This window comes from Ranitomeya imitator, chromosome 1 (assembly GCF_032444005.1).
Source record: "Ranitomeya imitator isolate aRanImi1 chromosome 1, aRanImi1.pri, whole genome shotgun sequence".
In the NCBI taxonomy this organism is placed as follows: domain Eukaryota; kingdom Metazoa; phylum Chordata; class Amphibia; order Anura; family Dendrobatidae; genus Ranitomeya; species Ranitomeya imitator.
Window position 1 is genome coordinate 402,079,506 of NC_091282.1, and position 13,365 is coordinate 402,092,870.

A 13,365-nucleotide genomic window follows, 5' to 3' on the forward strand; every position below is an offset into this window, starting at 1 on the left:
AACAAGGCAAGGATGTAAGGTCGCTTTCACGAGAACATATTTTCTTTAGCATTCTATTTGTTTTTTTGTCCATAGTATTCAGCTAATGATGCACCACTTTTATTCACTTCAGGAAAGAAAAACAGCCATTGAAGTCTATGTAGAGTGACTTAATTTCAATCTATCATTATGGTTCACACCCCAAACTATTTATATGGGCATGTAGCTCTTTTAAAGGCCAGCAATACCTGTACATGGCTGGTCCATTCCTCCGTTACTGAGAAATCAACGTTTGAATTGATATGTAAATCAGGCTGTAGATCTGAAGCCTCTGTCACTCCAGCTCTATTCACTGGTCAGGGCTACCTCCTCCTGCTTGACTGACTACTCCTTTACGTGAAGTCGCTCAGTATAGAGGCAATCAGTTGGGCAGGAAAATCAGGGAACAGACCTAGAGTGACAGAGGCTTAAAATCTACCATAGTCATATATATTTGTGGACATGAAGATTCCCTTTAAATTTTCCTACCTAGAAGATAACCCTTCAGTATTACGGATTTCATTCACAATCTGTCCGCATGCTTATAGTCTTACACAAGCGTATTTTTAGTTTTAGAAATTTCAAAAGAAAATGGAAATAACCAAATCACATATTTTCAGATTTCCTTTATAAAATGACTCGTATTATGACCTCTATAAAAGTCTGCAGACATTCTTCAGCTGGAGATTACAGAAGGCTCAGATCAGAGTGGCTTTAATACATGTGCGGAACAGACATGGAGTATGATTACCATTCTGACAATAAGCCATGAATGCAAAAATACATTCTTATCAGTCCCCACTTGTACAATTTGCCGCAAAAGTGGCATTGCTCAAGAGAAATATGACTCATGTAAACCAACCTCGAAGTCGCTACTGAAAAATTAAACTTGGAATCTTGGTTGTTGCGGGCACTTTTGGACTCTTGCGCTCTCTCAGTAATGGAAGTTTGTCTTCACTGAACACAGATTTTTCGGAGGATTTTCTGTCCGAGAAAGAAGCCGAATTCTCTGATCAGATTTTTCTTCCTGCCCAAGAAGGTTTAACACTTTAGAGAGCCTCTGATCTGGCGCGGTTATACCGGATGTCATGGGGAGTGATGTCGGCTCATGCAGGACATTTTATTAGAAAAGTCTACCCATCTTTGTGTTGTGTGACAACCTTCATGTATCCTCCCTGAAGCAGGCTGGGCTGGAAGTAACGGACTGCTGGGTGGAAAGGTGTGCAGTGTTGTTTCTCTGCAACATGCCACCCTATAAACCTTAAGTGCGCCTTCATTAGTAGCCAAGGGTCTTACTCCTGAAAAAGCCAGTTTTACAATCCAAATATTTGTCTAGAAGCTTTATGATCAGGGCCTTTATTTCTACTTTGGGCCTAAGCATTAAGCAGTAGGTAGTTGCCAACAATTCTGCCATGTGCCAATCTCTCAAATTTCCCATTTCCTGTGATGGGACGGTAACACAGCAGCTCCTTCTCTTCCGCAAACATGGCTACTTGGACTGCTGATGTCATGTTGATTGGCAGCAGCTCATGCAAAGGAAGCATGGAGCTAGCTATCAATCAACATAGTGACGTACCATCAACTAAGCAGAGCAGAAGAGAAGAAACTGCTGTGCTAACGTGACATTGCAGGAAGTGGGAGAATCGCCACCAGGAGGACTCGGAACGAACAGGTAGCTACTAGTGATGAGCAAATATACTCGTTACTCGAGATTACCCAAGCACGCTCGGGGGTCCTCCGAGTATTTTTTAGTGCTTGGAGATTTAGTTTTCCTCACCTCAGCTGAATGATTTACATCTGTTAGCCAGCTTGATTACATGTGAAGATTCCCTAGCAACCAGGCAACCCTCACATGTACTTATGCTGGCCAACAGATGTAAATCATTCAGCCTCGGGGCAGAAAACGAAATCTCCGAGCACTAAAAAAAAATACTCGGAGGACTCCCGAGCGTGCTCAAGAAATCTCGAGTACCGAGAATATTCGCTCATCACTAGTAGCTATTGATATGAGCTTAGCCCCAAAAGAGAAAAGTCCCAGATAACCCCTTTAAGGGTAGGCTGATATGTAGATATATTGGGGTCGTAGGAGGTACATGCTCACTAAATTCAGACTGAAGAAGCACATTGTGCTGGTCCTTCACTTTGGCCGCCTACACCTAAATCTAGGCAATATACTGCAAGTCAATACAGTCACATACACAGTGTCAAAGTCAAAGGCTATTCATATGGAAGACTATGAAAGAAGCATTATATATGTCACTGACAACGACGGCTCTGTTCTGTTCCTGGCAATAAAAGACAATTCATGTAGTAGGCAATAGCGAGACAGAAGAATCTTATTACATGTCAGTGACATCATGAAGGCTGTTTATAATATGTAAATGGATTTTCTTGTTGTATTAGCAAATTTTTTTATTATTATTATTTTCAGATGAATCCGGTTTTATACCTTGGTTCTGACACAAACTGTATCAGATCAGCATACATCTCTCATAAAAAGGCTACAAAACGCACCGCCAAGCAAAAATCTGTGATGTAGTGGAGCTGTACACAACACTACAAAGAAATCCACTGGCCACAGCGCATCTCAGGGGCCCCTTCTGGAGACAAGCAGGTTCCATTGGTGGGTCCCCGATCTCCTATATGTGTGGATAGGCCATAAATGTTTGAGATGGGAATATGCCTTTAATTTTCTTAAGGACATTATAAAAAAGTCCAGCCTATGTATTTGATCACTTTGATGTCAGTGGCACAGCTTGCTCCTGGACACATGTGATACACATGAAGAATGGCATGACTGTAGTGCGGGCTAGTAGTGTGGCCCCTCACATTACATATTGCTATGGATACGTGACGTCCTGCTGATCTGAATTCAGAGCGCTATCTGGGCTCCTCATTTCTCTGACATGAGGAGTGTAAAAATAGAACAATAGTCCTAGTGCAATTCAGCTAATGCAAGCACACTAACTAGTGATGAGCCAGCGAAGAGCCGGGCCGGCGCGTGCAGCCTGCTTCTCACACCGGGCCGATATTAGGCAGCCCTACACATACATTAGCCTCTGGATTGTACAGCTCTATACCAATGTCAGACTATTATCAGCCCCACATTGGTCGTCTTCTACAGGCTGTGACCTGTCGTTTCGCTCCAGTGTTTGCTGGGTGAGCTGGAAGTCACTCCTCAATGTAAGTCTGTGAGAGGTAGACTGAGGCCAGAACAAGGCTTCATAGACTCACATACACAGAGCTTGTGACCGTTGCCTTTGACTTCTAATAAGTCCAAAGTTAAAGGGAACCTGTCACCCCGAAAATCGCGGGTGAGGTAAGCCCACCGACATCAGGGGCTTATCTGCAGCATTCTGTAATGCTGTAGATAAGCCCCCGATGTATCCTAAAAGAGGAGAAAAAGACGTTATATTATACTCACCCAGGGGCGGTCCCGCTGCTGGTCCGGTCGGATGGGCGTCTCTGGTCCGCTCCGGCGCCTCCCATCTTCATTCCATGACGTCCTCTTCTGCTCTTCCGCCACAGCTCCGGCGCAGCTGAAGATACTTTTTTTTCTCTTTTCAAAACACAGCAGAAACCAGTCTTCTAGCCAAAACCAATTGCTGACCCAAACGGTGGCGGTATATCATTCATCCCTATATGAATTTCTGCCCTCAAGTATCAAATATGGCTCCTTCATTGACAAACCAAGTGTATATAGTAAAGTGTTGTGTTTTTTTTGGAGTGGTTTAGATAGTAAATGTATGAAGTAAAAAACAAATTGTGAAAGTAAGAGTTTACAATGATAATGTTAAGAAAATACAAACCTGAATCATTACAAAGCTGGGCCCACACAACATGTGTCTACATTGACCAGTCTCATATATGGCTAGATAGACACAACAGTATGCTTGTGCCGCCCTGCAAAGTCACAAATGTCTGTGAACTATGATGGTGCGAGAAGCCGGCTCTTCAGCCATTTTTTCACACACACAATTAGTATAAAGGCTACTGTGAATTCTGGTGGGTAGCAGCCCCCACAGGAGAACTATCAAGCCCAGGAGAAGCAATCCTCCTCTCCTGGGATTGAGTGATGCTGGAGATCAAGGAGGCCAGCCAGTGCCTTTGCTGTGGTCGCTGTCGGGACTTTAACCTCTTTCTGACCTCGGACAGGATAGTACGTCCGAGGTCAGAAGCCCTGCTTTGATGCGGGCTCTGGCGGTGAGCCCGCATCAAAGCCGGGACATATCAGCTGTTTTGAACAGCTGACATGTGCCTGTAATAGGCGCAAGCAGAATTGCGATCTGCCCGCGCCTATTAACTAGTTAAATGCCGCTGTCAAATGCAGACAGCGGCATTTAACTACCGCTTCCGGCCGGGCGGCCAGAAATGACGTCATCGCTGACCCCCGTCACATGATCGGGGGTCGGCGATGCGTCTCCATTGTAACCATAGAGGTCCTAGAGACCTCTATGGTTACTGATCACCAGTGGCTGTGAGCGCCACCCTGTGGTCGGCGCTCACAGCACACCTGCAATTCTGCTACATAGCAACGAACAGCAGATCGCTGCTATGTAGCAGAGCCGATTGCGTTATGCCTGCTTCTAGCCTCCCATGGAGGCTATTGAAGCATGGCAAAAGTTTTTTTAAAAAGTTAAAAAAAAATGTGAAAAAATAATAAAAAAAAAAATATAAAAAAGTTTAAATCACCCCCCTTTCGCCCCAATCAAAATAAATCAATAAAAAAAAAAAAATCAAATCTACACATATTTGGTATCGCGGCGCTCAGATTCGCCCGATCTATCAATTAAAAAAAAGCATTAACCTGATTGCTAAACAGCGTAGCGATAAAAAAATTTGAAACGCCAGAATTACGTTTTTTTTTGTCGCCACGACATTGCATTAAAATGCAATAACGGGCGATCAAAAGAACATATCTGCACCAAAATGCTATCATTAAAAACGTCATCTCGGCACGCAAAAAATAAGCCCTCAACTGACCCCAGATCATGAAAAATGGAGACGCTACGAGTATTGGAAAATGGCGCAATTTTTTTTTTTTTTTAGCAAAGTTTGGAATTTTTTTTCACCACTTTGGTAAAAAATAGCCTAGTCATGTTAGGTGTCTATGAACTCGTACTGACCTGGAGAATCATGTCAGGTCAGTTTTAGCGTTTAGTGAACCTAGCAAAAAAGCCAAACAAAAAACAAGTGTGGGATTGCACTTTTTTTTGCAATTTCACCGCACTTGGAATTTTTTTCCCGTTTTCTAGTACACGACATGCTAAAACCAATGATGTCGTTCAAAAGTACAACTCGTTCCGCAAAAAATAAGCCCTCACATGGCCAAATTGACGGAAAAATAAAAAAGTTATGGCTCTGGGAAGGAGGGGAGTGAAAAACGAACACGGAAAAACGAAAAATCCCAAGGTCATGAAGGGGTTAACGAAATCTGTGCAGCCGTGTGGGACATGGTGTCCCGCGTGGTTCAAGAAGTGTCCAACTGCTGGACGACGTCAGTTAGGGATCAGAGAAGAAGTAATACGATCCTTAGCTGCCAGTATTGGGAAGTGCACTGAGGTACTTTCCTGTAAGCCTGAGGTGCCATGGATGCCAAGGCCCAGGCTGAGGGGAGAAGTTTTGTTTTAGTGCACGTATAGTGGTATATGCAGCAAGAGTGAGGAGAGCTGCTACATACAATTGGTGGAGAAGGTTGATCGTGATGGACTCTTTTCAACCTACGTAATACTCACTATGACTTACATTTTAAATATAAATTATATATTACGCTTACGTTGTCGATTGCAGTTTTTGGTGTCTAGTAGCCAAAGTATGCCAGATGAAACTATTAATACACAGTCAGCATAGGATCTGTCCTACGTGGATGAATTACTCCAATGTAACAAGATACAATATACAGTGCTGCAGCTTTAGTCAATCCTTAAAGAGGTTGGCCACTACTTTAGCAATGATGACCAATCCTTAGGATAGATAGGTCATCAATTTCTGATCAGTTGGGGATGCCAGGTGTCAGACCGCAACATATCATCTATTAATAACCGATCTATCCTAAGCATTGATCATCATTGCTAAAGTAGTGGATAACCTCTTTAAAATTTGAAGGGAAGGGACGGAGGAGAAATGGCTGGAGGAAGAGACATCGGACTGACCAGTAATGACATTTAAACATCTCAGGAGTCAGTGCCATTGTCGGGCACCATCCCGTAGATAGGTGGCAGATATACTGAAGCCACCGGAGCAGAGTGGAACATATATGGATCAATCTGGAATAAACAGCAGCCACACTGCATTTTACAAATAGGTGCTGACACATTGATTCATATGTGTTGTGATTCCCTTCTTTGAGCTAAATGGAATCAGATCGATGGGTAAATGGAACGTGTCACAAAAACGGACATTGAAGAGAGAGGAAAAAATGGTTTTCCATTTCCATCAGTCCTAGATGTATCAGACAGCATCTACCCATAACTCCACAATCTATTGATAGTGACCCAATACGTTACCAGCATAAGTTCAAGGTTGTGCATGTCGTGACTTTCCAGAAACAATGCCATTGTGCACTACGAGATCCCAACATTATGATGCAGCAGCTGAGAAAGTGGCAGGATTCTGACCCGAGTCACCAGACCAATATAGCTGGGAAATCCCAATACAGTCAGCCCCTAAAGTCAGTGTTTTAGGAAAGCGGGGAAAGTAAGAGATTTCTTATTACTGTACATAGGATGATATCACTCACTTTGTTACTGACCCCATGTGCTATCCGGAAATAACTGCTGTCAACAAATCAGCACTTTCTACATCCATCACGCACTAATATGTAGTATTCTCGTCTGCTGCACCTTATACAGTGGACCGTTATTTATTAATGCCACCCCATAATAGCCATTAGCAATTCTACATATACTCAATCATATTTACTAGCAAGATCAGGACTGGACAATTCCCAAAATATGGACAGCTAACACACCTTAAAGGGACACTGTCACCTGAATTTGAAGGGAACAATCTTCAGCCAGGGAGGCGGGGTTTTTAGGTTCTTGATTCACCCTTTCCTTACCCGTTGGCTGCATGCTCGCTGCAATATTGGATAGAAGTTCATTCTCTGTCCTTCATAGTACACGCCTGCGCAAGGCAAGATTACCTTGCGCAGGCGTGTACTACGGAGGACAGAGAATGAACTTCAATCCAATATTGCAGCCAGCAGGTAAGGAAAGGGTGAATCAAACACCCCAAAACCCCGCCTCCATGGCTGAAGATTGTTCCCTCCAAATTCAGGTGACAGTGTCCCTTTAAAGGAAATCTGTCACCAGGTTTTTACTCCCCCATCTGAGAGTAGTATGATGTAGGGGCAGACACCCCGATTCCCGTGATGCATCACTTACTGGGTTGCTTGCGGCAGTTTTGATAGAATTGTTTTATTGGTTGCAGATCGTCCAGTTCTCTTGCGTGCCGAGCTCTGTATAACCCCGCCAACATCACTGATTTACACCTTTGTGTGTACTCTGTGCGTAGGCAGAAAGCCAACAATCAGTGATGGAGGCAGGGTTATACAGAGCTCACGAATATGAAAAGATTACATGGCAGCAGGTTTACTAGTCCTCTAGTGATAATCTCCTGCTGATAAAACAGTCATTTTATGAGACCAGTAAGTAACACACTGCTGGACTCAGGGTCTCTGGCTCTACATTAACCAGTAAGGTTCAGGGTCACTGTTGCTAGACCAAGCTGCGTTCAGATTAGTTGGCAAAAAGCTACTGGCAATAACATATACAGCCAATTTTGTACCATTAATGTAGCCACCTGTCATATAAAATCAAAGTTTTGCCGTGTTAGGCTGTGTGCATACGTTGCGTTTCTGCATGGGCAGATTGGTCACAAAACCTGAAGATAATCCTATATGCCAGCAAGTGAATAACAATCCTGAATTGTCTTGGGGACGTTTCTTACTTATCGCTTCCAGATTTGGTGCAGATTCCAATCTGTAGCATGTCAATTGTTTACACAGTGTTTTTTTCACTCATTGACTTCAATGAAGTCAGTCAAAAATGCAGGTATAAAAACGATTGTGGATAGACAGTAGTCCACCGAATCTGAAGTATGGAAACCTGAAAAATAGAAACTGACAGAAATAAACAAGACACTTTCCCTCATTCACCAATTAGAAAGAAAAGTTCCCACGCAGATCCACCGGATCAGACGTAGTCCAGGGGCCTGAGTTACCAGGAACGTCTGAAGAGCGGTTTCCACTAGTCGACTATGTTGGATTTGGTGGGCTGCAACAGATCTGCGTGGGAACTTTATTTTTTAGTAAATTAAGGAAGGAGGGATAGTGTGGGGGAGTGTTTATTTCAATAAAGTGTTTTTGTGTGTTTTTCTTTTTTCTTACTCCATTACTAGCACCAGGGCTTGATGTCGTCCCCTGTCTTTTTGGACACTACACAGCTGACATCAACCCCAAGTGCCATTACCCTGATTACCACTGCACCAGGACAATAGGGAACAGCCAAGGCAAAGCGCCAGAACTGAAGCTTCTCATGTGATGCTCCACTTCTGGGGCCGATGCAGGCTGGTATTTTTAGACTGGAGAGGGCCCATTAACCATGGAGCTTCCCTGCCTGATATTATCAGCTCACAGCTGTTTGCTATACCTTTACTGGTTACCAAAATGGGTAACATCGTTTTTTTAAATTTACTTAATAAAAAAGCTGTCCTATTCTTGACAGAACCCCCTACAGAGGCTGTGAATGCATTTGTGAACGGCGTTTTACAGTAAGGCTACGTTCACATTTGCGTTGTGCGCCGCTGCGTCGGCGACGCAACGCACAACGCAAATAAAAACGCACCAAAACGCACGCAAAAACGCTGCGTTTTGCGACGCATGCGTCCTTTTTTGCCGAAATTTGGACGCAAGAAAAATGCAACTTGTTGCGTTTTCTGCGCCCGACGCTTGTGGCAAAAAAATGCATGCGTCGCACAACGCATGTCCATGCGTCCCCCATGTTAAATATAGGGGCGCATGACGCATGCGTCGCCGCTGCGTCGCCCGACGCAAACACGCAAAACGCTAATGTGAACGTAGCCTAAGTGATCACCACAAGTAATGCAGATCTGTCCGCAGTGCATCCTCCACTCACTTGTAAGGCCGGGTTCACGTGATCTGGAACTAGCAGCGCTTTGGACGCAGCGCATATTCACTGCATTGAAAGCGCTACCGTATACTGAATGTGTATTGAACATTATATTGATGTAATTTCACACACTGTGGTCTGGAGAGACGCGCCGCGGATTCTCAGGGACTGCATTCTTGGGCAGGGAGGTGTATTTTGATTACAACCAGCTCATTAATGTCTTCTTGCTCTGTTAGCACACACACGCAGTGTTCACTACTGAACACTGAAGGGCATGCAATAAAAGATTAATTCTTGACACCAGTGCCACAGTCAGGATGTACTTTGTGGGCGGAGTTTGTATGGCCCTCGAAGGATGGTATAAATATCCAAATGGCCCTTGGCAGAAAAGATTCCCCACCCCTGCACTATACTGTAACATCTGGCCGCTGCGGGTTTGACGCTGCATAAGTACGCAGCGTCCAACCCGCAGCAATTACTGATCGTGTGCACCTACCCTAAGAAACTAGCACGTCCTAGGCAGTACTGGAAACAAACAGTGAGCTCTGCAGCAGTAATTGTAGGACAGCCACAAGCTGGACCTCAAGGACAATAGGGTTTTAGCCTTGCAAGTACCGTATGTTGTTATCTCCTTGGGAATACTTACCGTACATTGTAGGGCATGTATTATACATGTGATGGCTTTGTTGTTATACAAAGGCAGGAAAGTACAGGTAAATGGTCAGAAGTAATAAACAGCGGAATGGGGAGAGATAGCAAAAGCTGATTTTATGCAGGGATTAAATTATTAAAACCACATTATTTATTCATCATGGGAAAAAACATGCAATTTCAGAAGAGTATGCCAATTTCAATGACACTTGCAATCTAAGGTTAAAGGGAATGTGTCACCCCCCAGATCATATGTGACCTACTAATATGGGCATACAGGTAATAGAAATGTTACTCTAGTCCTACCTGTCTGCCTCATGTTAGCGGTCTTGTTGTTGAGAAATGTTATATTCTTTCCTTATGCTAATGATTTCTTACAGGCTCCGGGACGTGCGGTGCTGTAAGAAATCCCTGCCTCCTCTCCTTATTGCAATACTTACCTCCTCCCATGTACATCAGTTATGGCCCCAGAATCCTGCGCCCTGCACTCTCTCAGTCATACATACCTCATCCTCCCTTCTATGGCACTGTTTTCAGAGATCTTCTGCGCAGGCGAGTCACTGTGACCTCCGGCATGTGCGCCGATAATATGCCCTCCCCACTTCCTCCCGGCATAGTCATCGCTAGGAACCATGTGTACATGGTGAGGACTATGCAGGGAGGAAGTGAGGAGAGCACCTTATCGGCGTGCACACCGGAGGTCACTGGAGCAGAAGTCGCCACAGAAGGGAGGATGAGGTACGTATGTCTGAGGCACGCGATTCCGGGGCCATAACTGACGTGCATGAGGTGGGGTTGTATTACACTAAAGACAGAGGCAGGGATTTCTTACAGCATCGCACGCCCAGAGCCTGGAAGAAATCATTGACATAAAGAAAGAATATAAGATTTCTCCACAACAAGACCATTAGCATACAGGGAGAACTAGTGTAACATTTCTATTACCTGTATGCCCATATTAATAGGTCATATACATCATGGGGGGGTAGAAAGATTCCCTTTAAGTTCACACCCGCATAGGAGCATCCGTACGGAGACTACACTGCAAGCTCCATCATTTCCCCAGAAGAAGCAGCACGTTGCACAAGGAATGATTGGCGCCTGCCTGGACCAGTTTGTATCCATCACAGCACAGAGGGGTTTTTTTTTTGCATGAATCTGTTTTTACTCCTCCTATAACGAATCATCAAAATAGAACAGGTAACAATACTTCGAACCATATCCTAATGGACCAATGACAAAACTCATGTAAACCAGTTCAGGCTGGTTTCATGTAAGATTCATGGTCTGAGTAGAGACCCCCAATGTCCAGACCAGCCACGGGTCTCCTGCCCCGAAATAAAACATGCTGAGTGTATTGATTCAACGCAAATTGAATGTGTCAAATTTTTAGGATTTCACTGAACAATTTGCAACTCAATTTGTGTAAGTTGACTAAAATGGCCTCAGCCAGAAGATTGCAACCACCAGAGAAGGTCTACATTCAGGCACGGTTAAGCAGGCTTCCTAATAATGCCTTGCAGCTATCACATTGGCTGTGCTATACCATATAATCAGGCGGGACTATCAGTCTGCCGAGGCAGAGAGTGCAGCTGCCATTTTATGGTGAATCTGGATAGTGAGAGGATGTGACAGTTTACAGATTAGCTAAAGAGATAGGAAGAGAAAGGGCTCATACTCACCTGCGAGACACTTGGATGAGTCTCGCACGGCAATACCCAGCACTGCCCCTGGCACTCAGGAGCGGAGCGTGCGGCTGCATGTATTCCTATGCGGCCGCACGCTCCGATCTGAGTGCCGGGTATTAAACATGCGAGACTCATCCAAGTTTATCGCAGGTGAGTATGAGCCCAAAGCCATAAAAACAGAATAAGCATTACAGGTAGTGTGTGACATCACATCCATGAGAAACAGTTACCACTTATACAACCATAGCGCTGTATTTTGAGGTAACTTTGACATTACAAAGGCTGTACTTGTATTAACGAACCTGGATATCGCAGCCCGTGCTCAGACCATGAATTTGTGCACTGATGAGGCCTGCCATGTATTACACCATTAGGCTTTAGGCTACGTTCACATTAGCGTTTTGCGGGGCTGCGTCGCGCGCAGCCGGGGAGTCGCATGCATCATGCGCCCCTATATTTATCATGGGGGCGCATGGACATGCGTTGTCTTGCGTTTTGTGACGCATGCGTCTTTTTTGGCGCAAGCGTCCGGGTCGCAGAGGACGCAGCAAGTTGCATTTTTTTTGCATCCAAAATCATGCCAAAAAAGGACGCATGCGTCACAAAATGATGCGTTTTGCACGCGTTCTTGTTTGTGTTGTGTGTTGCGTCGCCGACGCAGCACCGCACAACGCAAATGTGAACGTAGCCTTACTAATATTTTTTTTTGCTGTAAAGAAATAGGATATGGATGATGACAAAGAATTTATCACCTTATTACAAAAAGTGTCAAAAAATAAAAAAAAACAAAAATCCATGACAAATTAGGAGTGGATACAGAGCATGATGCTGACAGATTGGGCACATCGGGGACACCTACTACGGTACTTTGTCCAGGTGCTAGTGCTGATCGGTTTCCTGTGTGACTGGTCAGGCTGTGAGTACAGGAGGATCCTGCAGTCAGACAATATGCAGTGTCAGAAACTACTCTGGACGCTCAGAACCTTTACCCAAAACTAGAGACATCGAACATGAAAACGAATGAGCCCTCTGAAGAATGTTGGAGCGTCCAGCAGTGGAGCTGAAGGCAGACATTCTTCAGCATTATAAGGCATATTACGGGCATTTTTGGCAGGGACCAGTGTAAACTTGCTTGGCATTGGCAGAGCGTCAGCAGCTGTTAACATGTCTATGGAGGAGGAGGACAGACAAACCACTTGTGTAGTAAAAGACATTAGCTCGTCAGGAATTGGACTAGAGGGAATAAGTGATTCTACATCTGATGTGTCTACCAAGACAAGGATTGGTCAACTAGAAAAGATTAATGTGCATATTGACACTTCGCTCAATTCTGCTTCTTTTGGGAAACCCCTTCCATAAAAATGTCGTATTGAGCCATTTCTTCATATATAATTACCAGAGTCGTAGACCGTGACGTATGACTGATAATTACTAGCTTACTGTTCCAGCCTAATTACATACACCGTAATTTAACGTGGTTATTAAAAACATAAGAATGATATCAGTGGGGTGGCACGCACACCTCCATGGGCAGCAGCTCTCTTCCTTCCATTTGCTATTTAAAGGCAATGTGTCACCTAGATGGTTTTTTACTAAGCTGCCCATTTTATTTTATAGTTTTCTGTTCTATGGGAGGGCTTTCTAGCCATAATCTGTGCAGAGAGGGGGAGGAAGTGAGCTGTGATCACAGATTATGAATGGTGGATCCTGTGTTTTTTGTGTTGCTTTTCATTGTAATCCTGTCTGTGATGATAATGACAACTAATTTGTGAACTCTACTACATAACAAGAGGTGTCAGACTATTATAAGGCTCAGTGGTCAAGACTGAAACTTGTAGGATTTGTAAAAATAGTGACTAGTGATCAGTGAATGTGCA

The 13,365-nt window shown here is 44.1% G+C and overlaps 1 protein-coding gene across 4 annotated transcripts in view; it reads right to left on the reverse strand.

The window, feature by feature from the left end:
- Positions 1-13,365, reverse strand: part of CDC42SE2 (CDC42 small effector 2) — a 117,981-nt gene that overhangs the window by 77,609 nt on the left and 27,007 nt on the right. Inside the window, exon 1 of one of the 4 annotated variants that reach the window (XM_069762358.1) lies at positions 881-1,045. The exons of the other annotated variants lie outside the window; for them this stretch is intronic. The gene's annotated coding sequence lies outside the window, so the exon portion shown is untranslated. Of the gene's footprint in view, positions 1-880; positions 1,046-13,365 lie in introns of those variants that run through there. 4 annotated transcript variants of the gene reach the window in all.